Consider the following 18098-nt stretch of genomic DNA (forward strand, 5'->3'; position numbering starts at 1 on the left):
GACAGATACATAATAAAAGACACAAGTTTTTGCATCTCTATATTCATTAATACTGTACATTATAAAATTAATTTTTTTTAATTGCTAGCAATGTAAGTAGCTGAATTTAACTTGGTATCAGGCTCTTACAGTCCCTGTACAACAGAGCTTAAAGAAGGGTAAAGGGAAGCAGTACAATACTCCAATCAAATGTGCCGTAGCACAAGGGTGCAGTCCAATCACATGGTGGGGGTGGGGAGGAGACCTATAAGTACTATTTAACCACTTGCCCTCCAGAGGATTTACCCCCCTTCCTGACCGGGCCATCTTTTGTGATACGGCACTGCGTTACTTTAACTGACAATTGCGCGGTCATGCAATGAAATTAAATTTACATCCTTTCTTTCCCACAAATAGAGCTTTCTTTTGGTGGTATTTGATCGCCCCTGTGCTTTTAATTTTATGCCCTATAAACAAAAAAACAACGACAATTTTGAGAAAAAAATATATTTTTAACTTTTTGCTATTAACCACTTGCCACTGTAGAAATACGGCGGCAGGGCGGCACGGGCAGGCAAAAGCACGTTTTAAAACGTGTGTTTTGTAAACAGATAGGGGAAGCGCGCGAGGCGCGCCGCCGCCCTATCTGTCCCGCCGATCACCGCCGCGGATGTCAGTCGCCGGGTCACAGCCGGTCCTTACCAGCTGTTTCCCAGCGATCGGCGGAAAACAGTGACAGAGAGCACAGCTGCAGTAGCTGTGATGTCTGTCACTTCCTTGTCAGCTCAAGGACGAGCTGATCGAGAAAAAAGGGTTTCTCTCTCTCGATCAGCGGTGTCCCGTCCAGCACACACTCCGCCCCCTAGTAAAACACTCCCCTCACACAGATAACCCTTCCCTACAAAATAAAGTTAACCCCTTCCTCCCCAGTGCCATTAGTACAGTGTCAGTGTTTTTTTTTTTTGCACTGATCACTGTATTAGTGTTTTTGGGGATGTCAGTGACCCCAAGTCAGTACCCCCAATGTCAGAATGTCCGCCACAGTCCCGCAGTCCCGCCATAAGTCACTGATCGCCGCCATAATTCGCTGATCGCCGCCATTATTAGTATAAAAAAAACCCCTAAAAATCCCAGTATCTTTCCCGCCATTTGTAAACGCTATAACTTTCATGTAAACCAATTAATTTACATGTATTGGGTTTTTTTAGCAAAGACATGTCGCAGAATGCATTTTGGCAGAAATTTATGACTAAATTAGATTTTTGCATTTTTTTTTTACTGGACATGTTTTATAGCAAAAAGTCCAAAATATTGTTTTTTTTCCCTCAAAATTGTCAGCCTTTTTTTTTATAGCGCAAAAAATAAAAACCGCACAGGCGATCAAATACCACCGAAAGAGAGCTCAATTTGTGGGGAAAAAAAGGATGTAAATTTCATTTATGTACCGTATTGCATGACCGCGCAATTGTCCGTTAAACTAGCGCAGCGCTGTATAGCAGAAAAATGGTGTAAATTACAGTATTTATACCATAGTTTGTAGACGCTATAACTTCCACACAAAGCAATCAATATACACTTATTGGGATTTTTTTTTACCAAAAACATGGAGCAGAATACATTTTGGCCTAAATTTATAACCAACTTTGAGTTTACTATATATTTTTTATAGCTGAAATTAAAAAATATTGTTTTTCTTCAAAATTTTTGGCCTTTTTTTGTTTATAGCGTGAAAAATAAAAAGCGCACAGATGATCAAAATATCAAAGAAAGCTCTATTTGTGTGAAAAAAAGGACGTAAATTTTGTTTGGGTGCAGCATTGCATGACCGCGCAATTATCAGTTGAATTAGTGCAGCGCCGAGTAGCAAAAAGAGGCGTGGTCATTAAGGGGGGTAAATCCTCAGGAGGGCAAGTGGTTAAACATGTTTTGTCATAAATTTAGGCCAAAATGTATTCTGCTCCATGCCTCTGCTAAAAAAAAATCCCAATGCCTGTAAATATATTGGTTTACATGAACGTTATAGCGTTTACAAATGGCGGTATAGATACTGGAATTTTTTTGTTTTTCTAGTATTGGAGGCGATCAACGACTTATAGCAGAACTGCGTTCTGACACTGAGGGGGGAACTGACTTGGTGTCACTGACATCCCCAGTGACACCAATACAGTGATCAGTGCTAATAGAAAGTATGGACACTGTACTAATGGCACTGGGCAGGAAGGGGTTAACATGTGGGGCGATCAAAGGGTTAACTGTGTGCTGTTTCATATTATGTGCTGTGTTTTCCACTGAAAGCACACAGCTTTGTATGGCTGTGCTATGCAGAGCCATACAAAGTCATACAAAGCAGTGTGCAGGAGCTGACAGGGGAGAGATCTGTGTTGTTTAAATACAGGTCTCTCCCCCATCGGACCCAGTGATTGACAGCTAAGGCCGCGCATGTCCTCCTACCTGGAACTGCAAAATCACGTATATATACGTGATTTTGCGTACCTGTGCCGCCTTGTAGCAGTATTTCTGCTGTAAGGCGCTGGTTGAAAAATAGGTTTACCTTTTGACCAAAAATAATAAATGCACATTTTTTTGCGGGTAAAACAATCAGCATTTCTTACTTTTGGTTGCAGGAGCCTGTAAGGCATTGCACCAGCCATCAGCAGATGGCTGGTTCAATGCAGGTCTTCTACAGACCTGTCGGTATATCTGCTTGCCAATGGGATGTATGAGCCAGCAGATATACTGACAGGAAGATTCAATGAAATGCGTTCCACAGCTACCCCTCTACCACAGTTGGGTGCACTCAGGGGTCGCGACCTGGTTTCAGTCTCGCACCAAGTCCATCCCCACCATCAGGGGCTCTGGTGAAAAGGCAGACTGGGACTTAGTGTTAGGAATGGACTGGCCAGCAATGGTGGGACTCACCTGCCTTTTGATCTGCAGTACCAGGGCTGGCCAGCGGGTGTTCCCAGCAATCAGAGACTCAACTCTGCAGCCAGCTAACACCTGTAACTGATGATGCTGGGGTATTTAAGGGATGGCCAGACCCACAGACTCTGCCTTGGTGTTGTGTTTGTCCTGGGCCCTGTATCTGTCCTGCATCCTGTTTCTGGTCCTTTGCTGACTTCTCCTGCTCTGATCCTGGCTTGTGACCCTGACCATCCCTCTGTCTGACCCTCTGTACTACGCTGCTTGCTACCTGTTCTGATCCCTGGCTTGTGACCCGGACCATCCCTCTGCCTGACCCTCTGTACTATGCTGCTTGCTACCTGCTGAACCTGGCCTGTGACCCCGACCATTCTCTGCTTGCTCCCCCTGTACCTACCTGCCCAATTGATATTGACCCGGCCTGCCTGACGACGCTTGCTTGTATGTACTGTTATCTGTGGGTGGTTTGGTTTGGTTTGTTTGCACTGTATTATGTTTTAGTATTGCACTGCGTTTATGTTTGTACTGTTAGTGTTAATAAATTATATTGTTTATAACATATCTGAGGTCTGCGTTTCCCTGCTTCAGTCACACACCTCTGGTCATACCTGGGAGCCCTGACATTACACCAAGGCCAATCCTGACCAGAAGTGGCTGCACAGGGAAGCCATCTTGGCTTGTTGATGGGAAGGATGGATCTTGATGAGGTTGAGTATTTATATCTGCTAGTGTTTGATGACAGGGAGTATGCTTATCAAACTCTGAAGGAGTATACCCGGGATGAATTGCTAGAATGTATACGGCTCGCTCATGTTCTAGTAGATCAGGGCACAGTGTTCTCTGAGGTGCAGCCATTGATTGAGGTTTGTGCAGAGTTGGTTTCATCTGGTTCCCCCGAATGCAGGGATGAATTTTTGCCACCATTTAGTGCAGACCAGGTAGAGTCCCTGGTGTGGTTATTAGAGGATGATGTGGGTTACTTTCTGGAGCGTTATTCCACATGTTCACCACAGACACTAAGAGATTGTATAAACGCAGTGCAGTCATTGACCAGACAGGCTTTGTGTAAGCTCAGCTTTGTTCAACCCATACTGCAGACATGGACAGACTTGTTGCACCCAGCCTCAGTCAGCTTACAAAGACCCAGTCCTGCTTCTAACTCTACTCCTGTATTCCCACCAGCTCCTCCAGTTACAGCCCAGTATACTTGGCTATCTACCGCATGTCAGTACCCTGTTCCCACTCGCTGCACCTATCCTGCCTTTAACCCTGTAAAAAAGCCCTCTGTAGCAACTGCTCCCTCTCCTGTTCCATCCTCCAGTTCTTCTCTGTCTCCAGCTGCTCCATTCGTTTGCAGACCTGCGTTTACTTGCAGTGCTCCAGTAGTTAAAACCAGAAAAAAGCGAAAATTCTTTCCAACCAATACCATCCTGCCAGTATCCAAACCGGTGAACCTGCCTTCCGTGGTTCAGACTGATGCCTGTACGCAGCCTGATGCCTCTACTCGGCCTGAAGCCTCTACTCGGCCTGAAGCCTCTACGCGGCCTGATGCCTCTACTCGGCCTGATGCCTCTACTCGGCCTGAAGCCTCTACTCGGCCTGATGCCTCTACTCGGCCTGAAGCCTCTACTCGGCCTAATGCCTCTACCCAGCATGATGAACTGATCCAGCCTGACGATCCTATTAGGCCAGTTGACTCGATGCCCGCTGTTGATCCAGATGATCCGGTACCTGATCCGGTGCCCGCTGTCGTGCCAATTGACTCAGAGCCCGCTGTCGTACCTGGTGACTTGGTGCCCACTGCCTTGCCAGATGACGCGGTGCCCGCTGGCAAGCCAAATGACCTGATGCCTGGTGACCTAGTGTCCGCTGTCATACCTGATGACCCGATGCCCGCTGTCGAGCCAGACAATCCGGTACCTGATGACCCGGTGCCCACTGTCGGGCCTGTTGACTCGGAGACCACTGCCTTGCCAGATGACGCGGTGCCCGCTGTCGAGCGAAATGACCTGATGCCTGGTGACCCGATGCCCGCTGTCCAGCCAGACGATTCAATGTCTGCCCCAGTGCCCGCGGTCATGCCAGTTGACTCGGAGCCCACTGCCTTGCCAGATGACGCGGTGCTCGCTGTCGAGCCAAATGACTTGATGCCTGGTGACCCGATGCCCGCTGTCCAGTCAGACGATCCAATGTCTGACCCAGTGCCCGCGGTCATACCAGTTGACTCGGAGCCCACTGCCTTGCCAGATGACGCGGTGCCCGCGGTCGAGCCAAATGACCTGATGCCTGGTGACCCGATGCCCGCTGTCCGGTCAGACGATCCAATGTCTGACCCAGTGCCCGCGGTCATACCAGTTGACTCGGAGCCCACTGCCTTGCCAGATGACGCGGTGCCCGCTGTCGAGCCAAATGACCTGATGCCTGGTGACCCGATGCCCGCTGTCCAGCCAGACCATACAATGTCTGACCCAGTGCCTGCGGTCATACCAGTTGACTCGGAGCCCACTGTCGTGCCTGGTGACTCGGTGCCCGCCGCTCCGCCTGGGGGCCCGAGACCTGTTGCTCCGCTTGGGGGTCCAGCGCCCGCCGCTCCGCCTGGGGATCCGGCGCCCGCCGCCCCGCCTGGGGGCCCGAGACCTGTCGCTCCGCCTGAGGGCCCGAGACCTGTCGCTCCGCCTGGGGGTCCGGCACCTGCCACTCCGCTTGAGGGCCCGAGACCTGTCGCTCCTCCTGGGGGTCCGGCGCCCGCCGCTCCGCCTGAGGGCCCGAGACCTGTCGCTCCATCTGGGGGTCCGGTGCCCGCCGCTCCGCCTGAGGGCCCGAGACCTGTCGCTCCTCCTGGGGGTCCGGCGCCCGCCGCTCCGCCTGAGGGCCCGAGACCTGTCGCTCCGCTTGGGGGTCCGGCGCCCGCCGCTCCGCCTGAGGGCCCGAGACCTGTCGCTCCGCTTGGGGGTCCGGCGCCCGCCGCTCCGCCTGAGGGCCCGAGACCTGTCGCTCCGCTTGGGGGTCCGGCGCCCGCCTCTCCGCCTGAGGGCCCGAGACCTGTCGCTCCGCTTGGGGGCCCGGCGCCCGCCGCTCCGCCTGAGGGCCCGAGACCTGTCGCCCCGCCTGGGGGCCCGGTGCCTGTCGCCCCGCCTGGGGGCACGGTGCCTGTCGCCCCTCCTGGGGGCACGGTGCCTGTCGCCCCGCCTGGGGGCACGGTGCCTGTCGCCCCTCCTGGGGGCCCCGATGCCTGTCGCCCCTCCTGGGGGCCCCGATGCCTGTCGCCCCTCCTGGGGGCCCCGATGCCTGTCGCCCCTCCTGGGGGCCCCGATGCCTGTCGCCCCGCCTGGGGGCCCGGTGCCTGTCGCCCCGCCTGGGGGCCCGGTGCCTGTCGCCCCGCCTGGGGGCCCGGTGCCTGTCGCGCCGCCTGGGGGCCCGGTGCCTGTCGCCCCGCCTGGGGGCACGATGCCTGTCGCCCCTCCTGGGGGCCCCGATGCCTGTCGCCCCTCCTGGGGGCCCGGTGCCTGTCGCCCCGCCCCGGGGCCCGGTGCCTGTCGCCCCGCCCGGGGGCCCGGTGCCTGTCGCCCCGCCCGGGGGCACGATGCCTGTCGCCCCTCCTGGGGGCCCCGATGCCTGTCGCCCCGCCCGGGGGCACGATGCCTGTCGCCCCGCCCGGGGGCCCCGATGCCTGCCGCTTCGCCTGGTAATCCGATGTGCCTCTGCCCGGAGTCCTGCCCGATGTGCCTCTGCCCGGAATCCTGCCCGATGTGCCTCTGCCCGGAGTCCTGCCCGATGTGCCTCTGCCCGGTGTGCCTCTGCCCGGAGTCCTGCCCGGTGTGCCTCTGCCCGGAGTCCTGCCCGATGTGCCTCTGCCCGGAGTCCTGCCCGATGTGCCTCTGCCCGATGTGCCTCTGCCCGGAGTCCTGCCCGATGTGCCTCTGCCCGGTGTGCCTCTGCCCGATGTGCCTCTGCCCGGAGTCCAGCCCGGTGTGCCGCTGCCCGGAGTCCTGCCCGGTGTGCCAGTCTTTGATATCCCGCCAGTTGCCAGACCCGGGCGGTGGAACATTTTGCCCAGCTAGGACTGTTTGGAGCGTCCTGAGGCCGCTCCTTGAGGGGGGGGTACTGTTAGGAATGGACTGGCCAGCAATGGTGGGACTCACCTGCCTTTTGATCTGCAGTACCAGGGCTGGCCAGCGGGTGTTCCCAGCAATCAGAGACTCAACTCTGCAGCCAGCTAACACCTGTAACTGATGATGCTGGGGTATTTAAGGGATGGCCAGACCCACAGACTCTGCCTTGGTGTTGTGTTTGTCCTGGGCCCTGTATCTGTCCTGCATCCTGTTTCTGTTCCTTTGCTGACTTCTCCTGCTCTGATCCCTGGCTTGTGACCCTGACCATCCCTCTGTCTGACCCTCTGTACTACGCTGCTTGCTACCTGTTCTGATCCCTGGCTTGTGACCCGGACCATCCCTCTGCCTGACCCTCTGTACTATGCTGCTTGCTACCTGCTGAACCTGGCCTGTGACCCCGACCATTCTCCGCTTGCTCCCCCTGTACCTACCTGCCCAATTGATATTGACCCGGCCTGCCTGACGACGCTTGCTTGTATGTACTGTTATCTGTGGGTGGTTTGGTTTGGTTTGCACTGTATTATGTTTTAGTATTGCACTGCGTTTATGTTTGTATTGTTAGTGTTAATAAATTATATTGTTTATAACATATCTGAGGTCTTCGTTTCCCTGCTTCAGTCACACACCTCTGGTCATACCTGGGAGCCCTGACACTTAGACTCCGCGTCCTGGGGAATCCTGTTCTGTGGATCACTAGAGATTCCGCCGGGCGCAGCCTGTCATGGACACTGTACAACAAAATATTGCCACAAATATGGGCCATTGATTGCAAACAAGATTTGTTTATTTGCAAAATTAACAAATTCATTACAATACACCCCAAAGAAAGTCTTAAGAGCAAAGCTAAATTTTAGACAACAAAATCCTAATTAACAAGAATACAACTCCAGGTGAATCTAATTATTCTTTAAAATGGTGTCCAGCAGACAGGTGATTATAAAACTTACTTAACAAAGAAAAGCACTCCCATTTTATGCTGCCAGCAATGGCACCACATGGAAGAGAAATGTCACAAGGCCTGAGAAAGCTAATCATTTATTTACACAAGAAAGGTGAAGGCTACAAGGAGATCAGCAAAGCTTTACTTATCAGTCAGAATACTGTAGCAAAAGTGATACAAAAATGTAACAAAGATGGATCTGCAACCATCTCACAGAGTCGTCCAGGCCATCCACGGAAGTTAACACCTTTACAGGAGCATATTCTGATGCAATTTCACTGCAGTTAGCTAAAGAAGAAGAAAGCCAAACTGGGGAGATTATTTCCTGTGACACAAAAATAAGAATAGAAAGAGATAGATGTTGCACTACGTCGCCAACTTGTTCATTCCATGCCTAGGAGACTTGGTGCTGTCCTTACAAATCATGGAGGTCATATAAAAGACTAGATGTAGTAGTTTTGGTTGTGGAGTGGATTCATTTTTGCATGAACTAATTTGAGTAAAACTGAAGATTTTGTAATCTAAGTTGTATTATTAACCTTACTTTCATGAAATGAGCTAAACAGGGGCGGACTGTCCATTTGGAAACTCGGGCACTGCCCGAGGACCCGGGGTCAGTAGGGGGCCCCATGAGATGCCCCTGGTACCTTTTTCATTGGCTTTTTTGAGTTTTGGCAAGGACACAGGGGCCCCATGATCCCCTATTGCCCGGGGGCCCCATGAGTTTTCAGTCCACCCCTGGAGCTAAACAAATGTTCTATAAAACTCAGTTTTGTCAGAATTTTGGAAATTTCTCCTGTGTTCATTGAGACATTGATTGAAATCTTACTTTTCAAAAGGGGTGTACTAATTTATGCTGGGCACTGTATGGGCAGCAGCAAAGAGGGTGGGACTATGACATTTGACCATCACATTAGCTAGTTGGGCATCCCATTCCAAAACCGGAGGATCATCAGTATTGACTCTACTCTGGAGACAGTCAAACCCAGAAGATGGTTAAACTGGAGACAATCGGGTTCCTAATACTTTCAGAACTAAGTCACCCGTATAAGTCAAACTCCAGCTTTACAAAAGCAGGTTGCCTCTTACTGACTCCACTGATGGACTTCATTGCCTTGCTATAGGGCACCAGTGGCTTTCAGTTGGTTGCTGGAGACTCATAAAGCATTAACCCAATACTAAATGGAACCCAGATAATTTCATATAAAACATTTCAGGTCTCATGTCTACAAAAAGAAATGTGTCTTACTGAGTTCTTGGACTACTTTCCTTGCTCACATAAAACCCAAAGCAATATTTGTCCTCCACTAATTTTCTATAAGGATGGAAAGCATGAAAACAAGTATTTTAGTAAAAGATGCAATTGATATAAAATACTTTAGAAGAGTAAATGTCATTCTGTTGAGTTTTACACTTACTTAAATTTTGAATCTGAGCTACAGCTAAAAGAATTAATCATCTAAAGATTATTGACATAACGTGTAATAACAATATAATGGCCGCAGCATGTCCATGAGCTCAGTGTACTCTGATGTGTGTTTTGCCGGATTAATAACTCAGCCAAGGTTCTGAATTGTTTGCTGATTAGTTTAAAATAGGTTTATGAACACGTTCCCGATACGCTGCAAGAACATATACACTAGACCAGAGGTCAGCAACCTTTCCCAGAATAAACACCAATTTATATGCATTAGACAACAGGTGTACCCAGGAAGAATAGAATACCGGGGTTGTATAATTTGTTTTTTTATTTTTCATAGTTGTACAGCTAATGACAAATGATCAGCCCCAGTTACTGCACCTTCACACCTCAGATCACCCCAATTCTTGCACCATCATACCTCAGATCACCCCAATTCTTGCACCATCATACCTCAGGTCATCCCATTTCCTATACTTTTACACCTCAGATTACCTCAATTCCTGCACCTTCACACCTCAGATCACCCCAAATCCTGAACCTTCATACCACAGATCACCCCAATTCCTGCAACTTCACATTTCAGATCACCCCAATTCCTGGACCTTCACACTGCAGATCAGCCCCAGTTCCAGTACCTTCACACCTCAGATCAGCTGCAATTCCTGCAACTTCACACCTCAGATCACCCCAATTCTTGCACCATCATACCTCAGGTCACCCCATTTCCTATACTTTTACACCTCAAATTACCTCAATTCCTGCACCTTCACACCTCAGATCACCCCAAATCCTGAACCTTCATACCACAGATCACTCCAGTTCCTGCAACTTCACATTTCAGATTACCCCAATTCCTGGACTTTCACACCGCAGATTAGCCCCAGTTCCAGTACCTTCACACCTCAGATCAGCTGCAATTCCTTCAACTTCACACCTCAGATCACCCCAATTCTTGCACCATCATACCTCAGATCACCCCATTTACTATACTTTTACACCTCAGATTACCTCAATTCCTGCACCTTCACACCTCAGATCACCCCAAATCCTGAACATTCATACCACAGATCACTCCAGTTCCTGCAACTTCACATTTCAGATCACCCCAATTCCTGGAACCTCACACCGCAGATCAGTTCCAGTACCTTCACACCTCAGATCAGCTGAAATTCCTGCAACTTCACACCTCAGATCACCCCAATTCTTGCACCATCATACCTCAGGTCATCCCATTTCCTATACTTTTACACCTCAGATTACCTCAATTTCTGCACCTTCACACCTCAGATCACCCCAAATCCTGGACCTTCATACCACATATCACCCCAATTCCTGCAACTTCACATTTCAGATTACCCCAATTCCTGGACCTTCACACCGCAGATCAGCCCCAGTTCCAGTACCTTCACACCTCAGATCAGCTGCAATTCCTGCAACTTCACACCTCAGATCACCCCAATTCTTGCACCATCATACCTCAGATCACCCCATTTCCTACACTTTTACACCTCAGATTACCTCAATTCCTGCACCTTCACATCTCAGATCACCCCAAATCCTGAACCTTCATACCACAGATCACCCCAGTTCCTGCAACTTCACATTTCAGATCACCCCAATTCCTGGACCTTCACACCACAGATCAGCCCCAGTTCCAGTACCTTCACACCTCAGATCAGCTGCAATTCCTGCAACTTCACACCTCAGATCAGCTCCAATGCATGTACCTTAACGTGTGCAAAGAAACAAACAGAGGGCACACGGGCCTACTGCATTACCTTCTAAAAATGAGATTTATTGAATAAAAAGTAGTATACTTACAAAAGAATAAAATCAAACGCACATCTGAAAAAAGACAGCATGGTCCAATCTCCCTAGGTGGTGGCTGTTGAGGGACTGTAGGCCTCCAAATGGTTGACGCGTTTCGAGGCAGAACCACTTCCTCAGAGCCAACTGCATGTACCTTAACATCTTAGACCAGGGTAGGCCATGGTCAATTTTGTCTATGACAGTAGTGCTTCCAGCCGCCACTGGAAAAGATATCACGTGCCTGAGTGGGTGGGAGTATTGTAGGTTGCTGACCCCTATACTAGAGATTTTACATGGGTTGCCTGAATTCTTTCCAGGGCCATGCCCAAGTGACCCTATTGTATGTTATAAAAGGGGTTAAATGTTTGCAGGCAGAAAAACCTTTGTAGTCCAAATACATACTAAAACCTGTTTGGTATTTTGGAGAGTAGTTTAAGAGAGTCAGTTAATATGTCTCTCAAAATCAAATTCAAACCCAATGTGATTCTGCGCTTAGATAAGATGATAAAACAAAAACAAAAGCAGCTAGCACAACTATAAGATGCTAAACCCCAATAAACATGATATAAAAAGTGCAGCGCTACACCATATTCAAAATAGAGACAGTCCACCATAATCAAATGAATGTCCACTTCAAGAAATGTCCATAATAATGGATGTGCTTCAAACAATAATAGAAGAGAATGACCCGCTTATCCAGCAGGACTGCAGAGAGAGTGACACTCTAGATCAGTGGTTCTCAACCTTCCTAATGCCGCAACCCTTTAATACAGTTCCTCATGTTGTGGTGACCCCCAACCATAAAATTATTTACCCAGTAATTATAATTCATGAGTGTCGTTTTACCTCCAATACTGCTGCTTTCAACACAGTAGCTGCTTTCAACACAGTAGCTGCTTTCTACACAGTAGCTGCTCTTTACACATTGGAAATATGTGTTTTCCCGATGGTCTTAGGCGACCCCTGTGATCTATGTGATCAGCTTAAAATACCAGTAGCATCTGGTGAGTGCATATCCATAAGAGGTGGTGGATTCCCACACTGGATTATGAGCACCATTTTGAACATCTCACACTGCCATTGCTGTACCTTGGAGTACCACAGATTCCTTCACTGAATGATGAGCACTATTTTACCAGTCACCTTGGTATTGCTGTGATTTGTAGTACCGCGGACATTTTTTCGTACTCTGAAATCTGAATGGTTATATGTGTAATACATTAATACTTTAAGAAAGAAAAAAATGTCACCAGCACACCGAGGATCACCAATATGGGTCCAAAGGTTTTAATAAACCATCACAAAGTTACAGCAAGGCAACGTTTCGGAGTCTCGCAGGACCCCTTCATCAGGCATGTCACAACGTTGCCTTGCTGTAACTATGTGATGGTTTATTAAAACCTTTGGACCCATATTGGTGATCCTCGGTGTGCTGGTGACATTTTTTTCTTGCTGATTTTGTTCGGTTCCAGCCGACGGTCACTGCAGCACCCACATATACACACAGACATTTTTAACGCAGGAACGTGTGCGTTTGGATCATACACTTGCATACATTAATACTTTGTCACATGGTTCATTGTAATTAGGTGTTCACATTTTTCACCATAACACTTTATGACGATATTTAATGTTTAGCACTGCACTTCTATTTGTATCAGTTCTTGTGGGTTTTGTTGCCTTTGCCCTTCTGTGCTAGCAGCTCTTAATACTCAGCGCTCGCCACATATTCTGTATTTTTTTTTAATATGGTGTCTAGCGCTGCACTTTATATATTACAGTTAATATGTCTATAATCAATAGAGATGGGACTTTCAGGATGCATAGTTAATATGTCTGTCACCCAGGGGCGGACTGACAACTCATGGGGCCCCCGGGCAATAGGGGATCATTGGGCCCCTCTGTCCTTGCCCAAACTCAAAAAAGCCTATGAAAAAGGTACCAGGGGCATCTCATGGGGCCCCCTACTAACCCCGCGCCCTCGGGCAGTGCCCAAGTTTCCAAATGGTTAGTCCGCCCCTGCTGTCACCTCATCTGTTTGCAATGGAAATCCAGATTTCTAAAAGCAGCAAAGCATTCTCCTTCTTCTTGACTACACTGATGGATATTATTGTCTTGCTAAAAGGCATCAATACAACAACTTTTAGGTGGTTGCAGGAGACTAGGAGAGAGGTGTTAACCGGATGATAAATGGAACCCAGATTATTTCATTAAAAAAAAAATCCTTGCCTCATGTCCACCAAAGACACTGCCTTAGTTTACAGGCTCCTTTTTTCTTGCTCCTGTAAAATCCAAAGTGATATCTGGCATTCACTCATTTCCTATGAGGAAATTAGTTAGTTAAAGGACATCTATAGTCAGAGCATACATATTTATTTTATAACATCAACCATATAATAACAATTTAGCAATTGTCTGGAGGAAAAAAAATGTAATCTCCAAACATGGAAAGGTTTCTTCACAGTGAGAGCTGTGAGAATGTGGAATAGACTCCCTTAAGAGTTGGTTGTGGCCAGCTCAGTGGATTGCTTCAAAAAAGTCCTGGATTATTTCTTGGATACACAGAATATAACTGGATATAACATTTACAGGTAAAGTTGATCCAGGGAATATCAGATTGCCTCTCGGGGGTCAGGAAGGAATTTTTTCCCCTGCAGGCGCAAATTGGATCATGCTTTGTTGGGTTTTTTTGCCTTCCTCTGGATCAACTGTGGGTGTAGGATTATAACTTTTTTTTTCCTATGGTTGAACTGGATGGACTTTTGTCTTTTTTCAGCCACACTAACTATGTAACTATGTAACTATATAGCAATAAAAACAATAGTTGTTTTTCTCAATCCAATGTAAGATCCTATATAAATCTCCTTTCATGTTGTGAGTTCTGCCTGTCTGCTGGCTGTCTCTTTCCGCAATTTCCTGGACATGCTTTGCAGTGTCTCCACCATTTCTAAGGATTACATGTCCCATGGTACCTGGGACCTGGTACCATGTCACAAAATCTAAGGAAATCAGTGTTTGGGGATCTTCACAAAGTAGATTTACAAACTTCAAGATTATTCAGATTAAAAAGAGTAGGCTAGAAATAATTGGAATTCAGTGACAAAATGAATAAAATGATTTTACATTTTGAACATAGATATGCTTTAAATAGGATGAATTAATGAAGTCCAACAAACTATCAAAACACAATATAGAAAGAAATGCTACAGTGAGCGCTCCAAACTGTCAGCAGCTGAACATTAAAGGAAAATGCACATAAAGTCCCAATATAAATACAGATATAAAAATGCAGCGCTGTATAGTATTTACAAGTGTATATGACAGTAGTAAACTGAAAATAGAAAATCACACAAGAGATATAGTCCTGTATTGGTGCTTGTTGTTTTTCCAGTGCAAATGATAGAAATGCGCACTAACCAGAAGCGTATAGGTAATACGCAGATATATAATTATCCTGAAGATTCCCCTCTCTTTCTGGTCAGAATGTAGATTAGTAACTGGAAAATGTAAGGATGAAGCGCCCTCGTGTGGTGAAGATGAGATCCAGCAGGCCAGAAGTGTCCTTGCAGACATGAATGAAATGTTCCCCCTCTCTGGAACTGGTATAAGGATCACACCGGGGCTGTAAAGGTTGAAAGACTCCTGTGTCCACTCAGCTCCATAGCCAGGACACCTCCCATGTACTCTCTTTTTTGAGGGCTGCCCCTTTCTTGGATTAAGAAAGGGTAGCCCTCAAAAAGAGAGTACCTGGGAGGTGTCCTGGCTATGGAGCTGAGTGTGATCCTTATACCAGTTCCATTCATCTCTGCAAGGACACTTCTGGCCTGCTGGATCTCATCTTCACCACACGAGGGCGCTTCATCCTTGCATTTTCCAGTTCCTAATCTACATTCTGACCAGAAAGAGAGGGGAATCTTCAGGATAATTATATATCTGCGTATTACCTATACGCTTCTGGTTAGTGTGCATTTCTATCATTTGCACTGAAAAAACAACAAGCACCAATACAGGACTATATCTCTTGTGTGATTTTCTATTTTCAGTTTACTACTGTCATATACACTTGTAAATACTATACAGCGCTGCATTTTTATATCTGTATCAAAACACAATAGCTTAGGGGCTTCCAAGGACATACATGACATCATGGAAAGTGGTTGGATGGTAAAGTGGACATGAATAGGTCTATAAATAATGGCAAATGGGTGACATCCTTTTGAGTTTGGCCATCTCCTCAGATGTGTTTCTTTTTTGTGTACACATTACAGTTTACATTTCAAACTGGGCATGATCAGCTTTACTGCCCTTACAGCATCAAAAACATTGGGCAGCCTATTCACAGCATTGAATTTACCACGTGTCTAGTCTGCATAGATCTGGCTGCACAAAATAAGTCCTTCCAAGCAGTGAATTATAACATCTGTTTAGATTTTCTTGCAATGAACTTAGTTTTACAGTATCTTGCCATATCTTCCACCACACAAAGTCTCACTATAGAGTAGCAAGCTCTAGCTTGCCAAAGATTTGCAAAATATGAGTGAGGCCATCGTGAAAGTAGTTCTCTCCTATTTTGAGAACAATTACAGCATTGCCGTAACAGCCCTTGAGCTTTCTAATATCTCAGGTACACACAGCACACCTTTCCTAGCCAGACTGGATTTCCCATTGCAATTCTCATGGTGGATACAAACCTGAGTGTCTGTTTAACTAATAATATAAAATATTAATGTGCTCCAAAGAACAGCATGCAGGCAGGGGCGGACTGACAACTCATGGGACCCCCGGGCAATAGGGGATCATGGGGCCCCTGTGTCCTTGGCCAAACTCAAAAAAGCCTATGGAAAAGGTACCAGGGGCATCTCATGGGGCCCCCTACTGACCCCGGGCCCTCGGGCAGTGCCCGAGTTTCCAAATGGTCAGTCCGCCCCTGCATGCAGGTCAGACTGGGAGAGCACAACATTGCAGTTAATGAGGGCACCAGGCAGTTCCTCCACTTCGCCAAGGTTAACAGACATGCCGGCTATGCATAACTCCAGAACAGGGGCGGAATGACAACTCATGGGGCCCCCTGGCAATAGGGGGTCATGGGGCCCCTGTGTCCATGGCCAAACTCAAAAAAGCCTATGAAAAAGGTACCAGGGGCATCTCATGGGGCCCCCTTCTAACCCCGGGCCCTCGGGCAGTGCCCGAGTTTCCAAATGGTCAGTCCGCCCCTGCTCCAGAATCATTGTCAATGATATCCTGTTGATTAGGCTGGCCTCCCCTGCCACCCTCGTCTTCTACGTCAAGACTGTGTCTCTGCCCACTGGTTGTGCTTCCATCGGAACCACCTGCTTGATCTCCAGATGGGGCAACACTCTGAGCAGTGGAAGTAAGTAGAAAGAAAACAGCATTGAAGCATAGTATCATCTTGCAGGTAATATTGAAATACATGTCAATATTAAGATTACAGTTTTGTTTGGGGTCTCTTTAACCTCCCTAGCGGTATGAATATGTCAATATTTCTGTGTTCAAAACGGTACTTTTTGTGCATGGAAATATGTCGTTTTTTATTGTAGGCCTGTAATTCTTAGGAATAACTCACTGAAATTTGTCCAAAAAGAGTCTAGTAAACATCCCGGGGATGATAAAATTTGAAACACGAAATCATAAATTATAATATAATAAATAATCATAAAAAATAATAATATAATAATAATAAATGTAATTCAATAATATAATCAAACCAAAAACACTGAAATGTGAAATATAGCGCCAAGTTCGCACATCACTGAGCAAAGTCGCAAAATCGTTTTCAGTGTCTGATGAGGAATTTCCCCCGCGAATCATTATCACTCAATTCTGCAAGTGGTTCTGATTTACTATCGCTGTTCTCTAGCCGGTCTAAAACCGCTTTTGACCTAAAGTGACGCTTTTTGGACGCCATGGACGTTTCTCAGTTTCCAGGCAGAAAGAACAGTAAAAATGCAGGCAGGGCGCCGGACAAAGCACTCGGGACAAAATGTATGTGAAATGGTTTGATACAGGAATGGAATATTATCAGATTTTAGTGTATTTAGTGAATGTCGCTTCCTAACATTTTTACATTTCCCGCCGTTTCCGTCCCCTGTAAGTCCTGACACTCGACCCGGAAGACAGATACCGGCATCGGCCAGAGGAGATGGCCGGGGACGCTGCAGGGGGGACATCGCGGGAGCGCAGGACAAGGTAACTGCTGGAGGGAATCATAGAGTAACGCTGCAGTGTATTCCCGAGTGTAGCTCGGGGTTACCGCTTCTGGTACTGAAAGTTTACCCCAAGCTACACTTGGGATACCGCCAGGGAGGTTAAGGTATCCTCCTATGTTCTCAAAAAGCTGCCATTGGCTTTGCTATTAGGGTATAAGGGATAGTTGGTGTAGGTCCTCCCACTTTCCTTAGTTAGTAGACTATTTTTTATAATTACCGTATTTTTCGCTCCATAAGACGCACTTTTTTCCCCCCAAAAAAGGGGGGAAAATGTCAGGGCGTCTTATGGAGCGAATATGGAGCGGCCGGTCCGGTATTTCCAGCGCTGCCGTGTCAGAATACTGGGCCGGCCGCTCAGCTCTGCAGCGGGACCTTATGGAGATGACTGCTGACCTTTGGGGAGGTGGGGAGCGGGTACCTGAATTTGACAGGTACCCGCTCTTACTTCCGCAGAGTTCCTCTATCCAGCGGCGCGCTGTCTTCCGGCTTCTGTAGTGTGGGCGCTCGGCTTGACAGCCGGGTGCCAAGTGCGCATGCGCAAGAAGCGGTGCTTTTTGTGAATGGTAAGGCGGTACCTGGGACACATGACAGATCCCAGAAGCCGCCGGACCAATCACAAAGCACAAGTGCTTCTCGCTCATGCGCACTGGGCATCCGGCTGTCCGCTGAGCGCCCACACTACAGAA

The sequence above is a fragment of the Staurois parvus genome, unplaced genomic scaffold, assembly GCF_062004578.1.
Source record: "Staurois parvus isolate SC_StPar_1 unplaced genomic scaffold, SC_StPar_1.0 ptg000758l, whole genome shotgun sequence".
Classification (NCBI taxonomy): Eukaryota; Metazoa; Chordata; class Amphibia; order Anura; family Ranidae; genus Staurois; species Staurois parvus.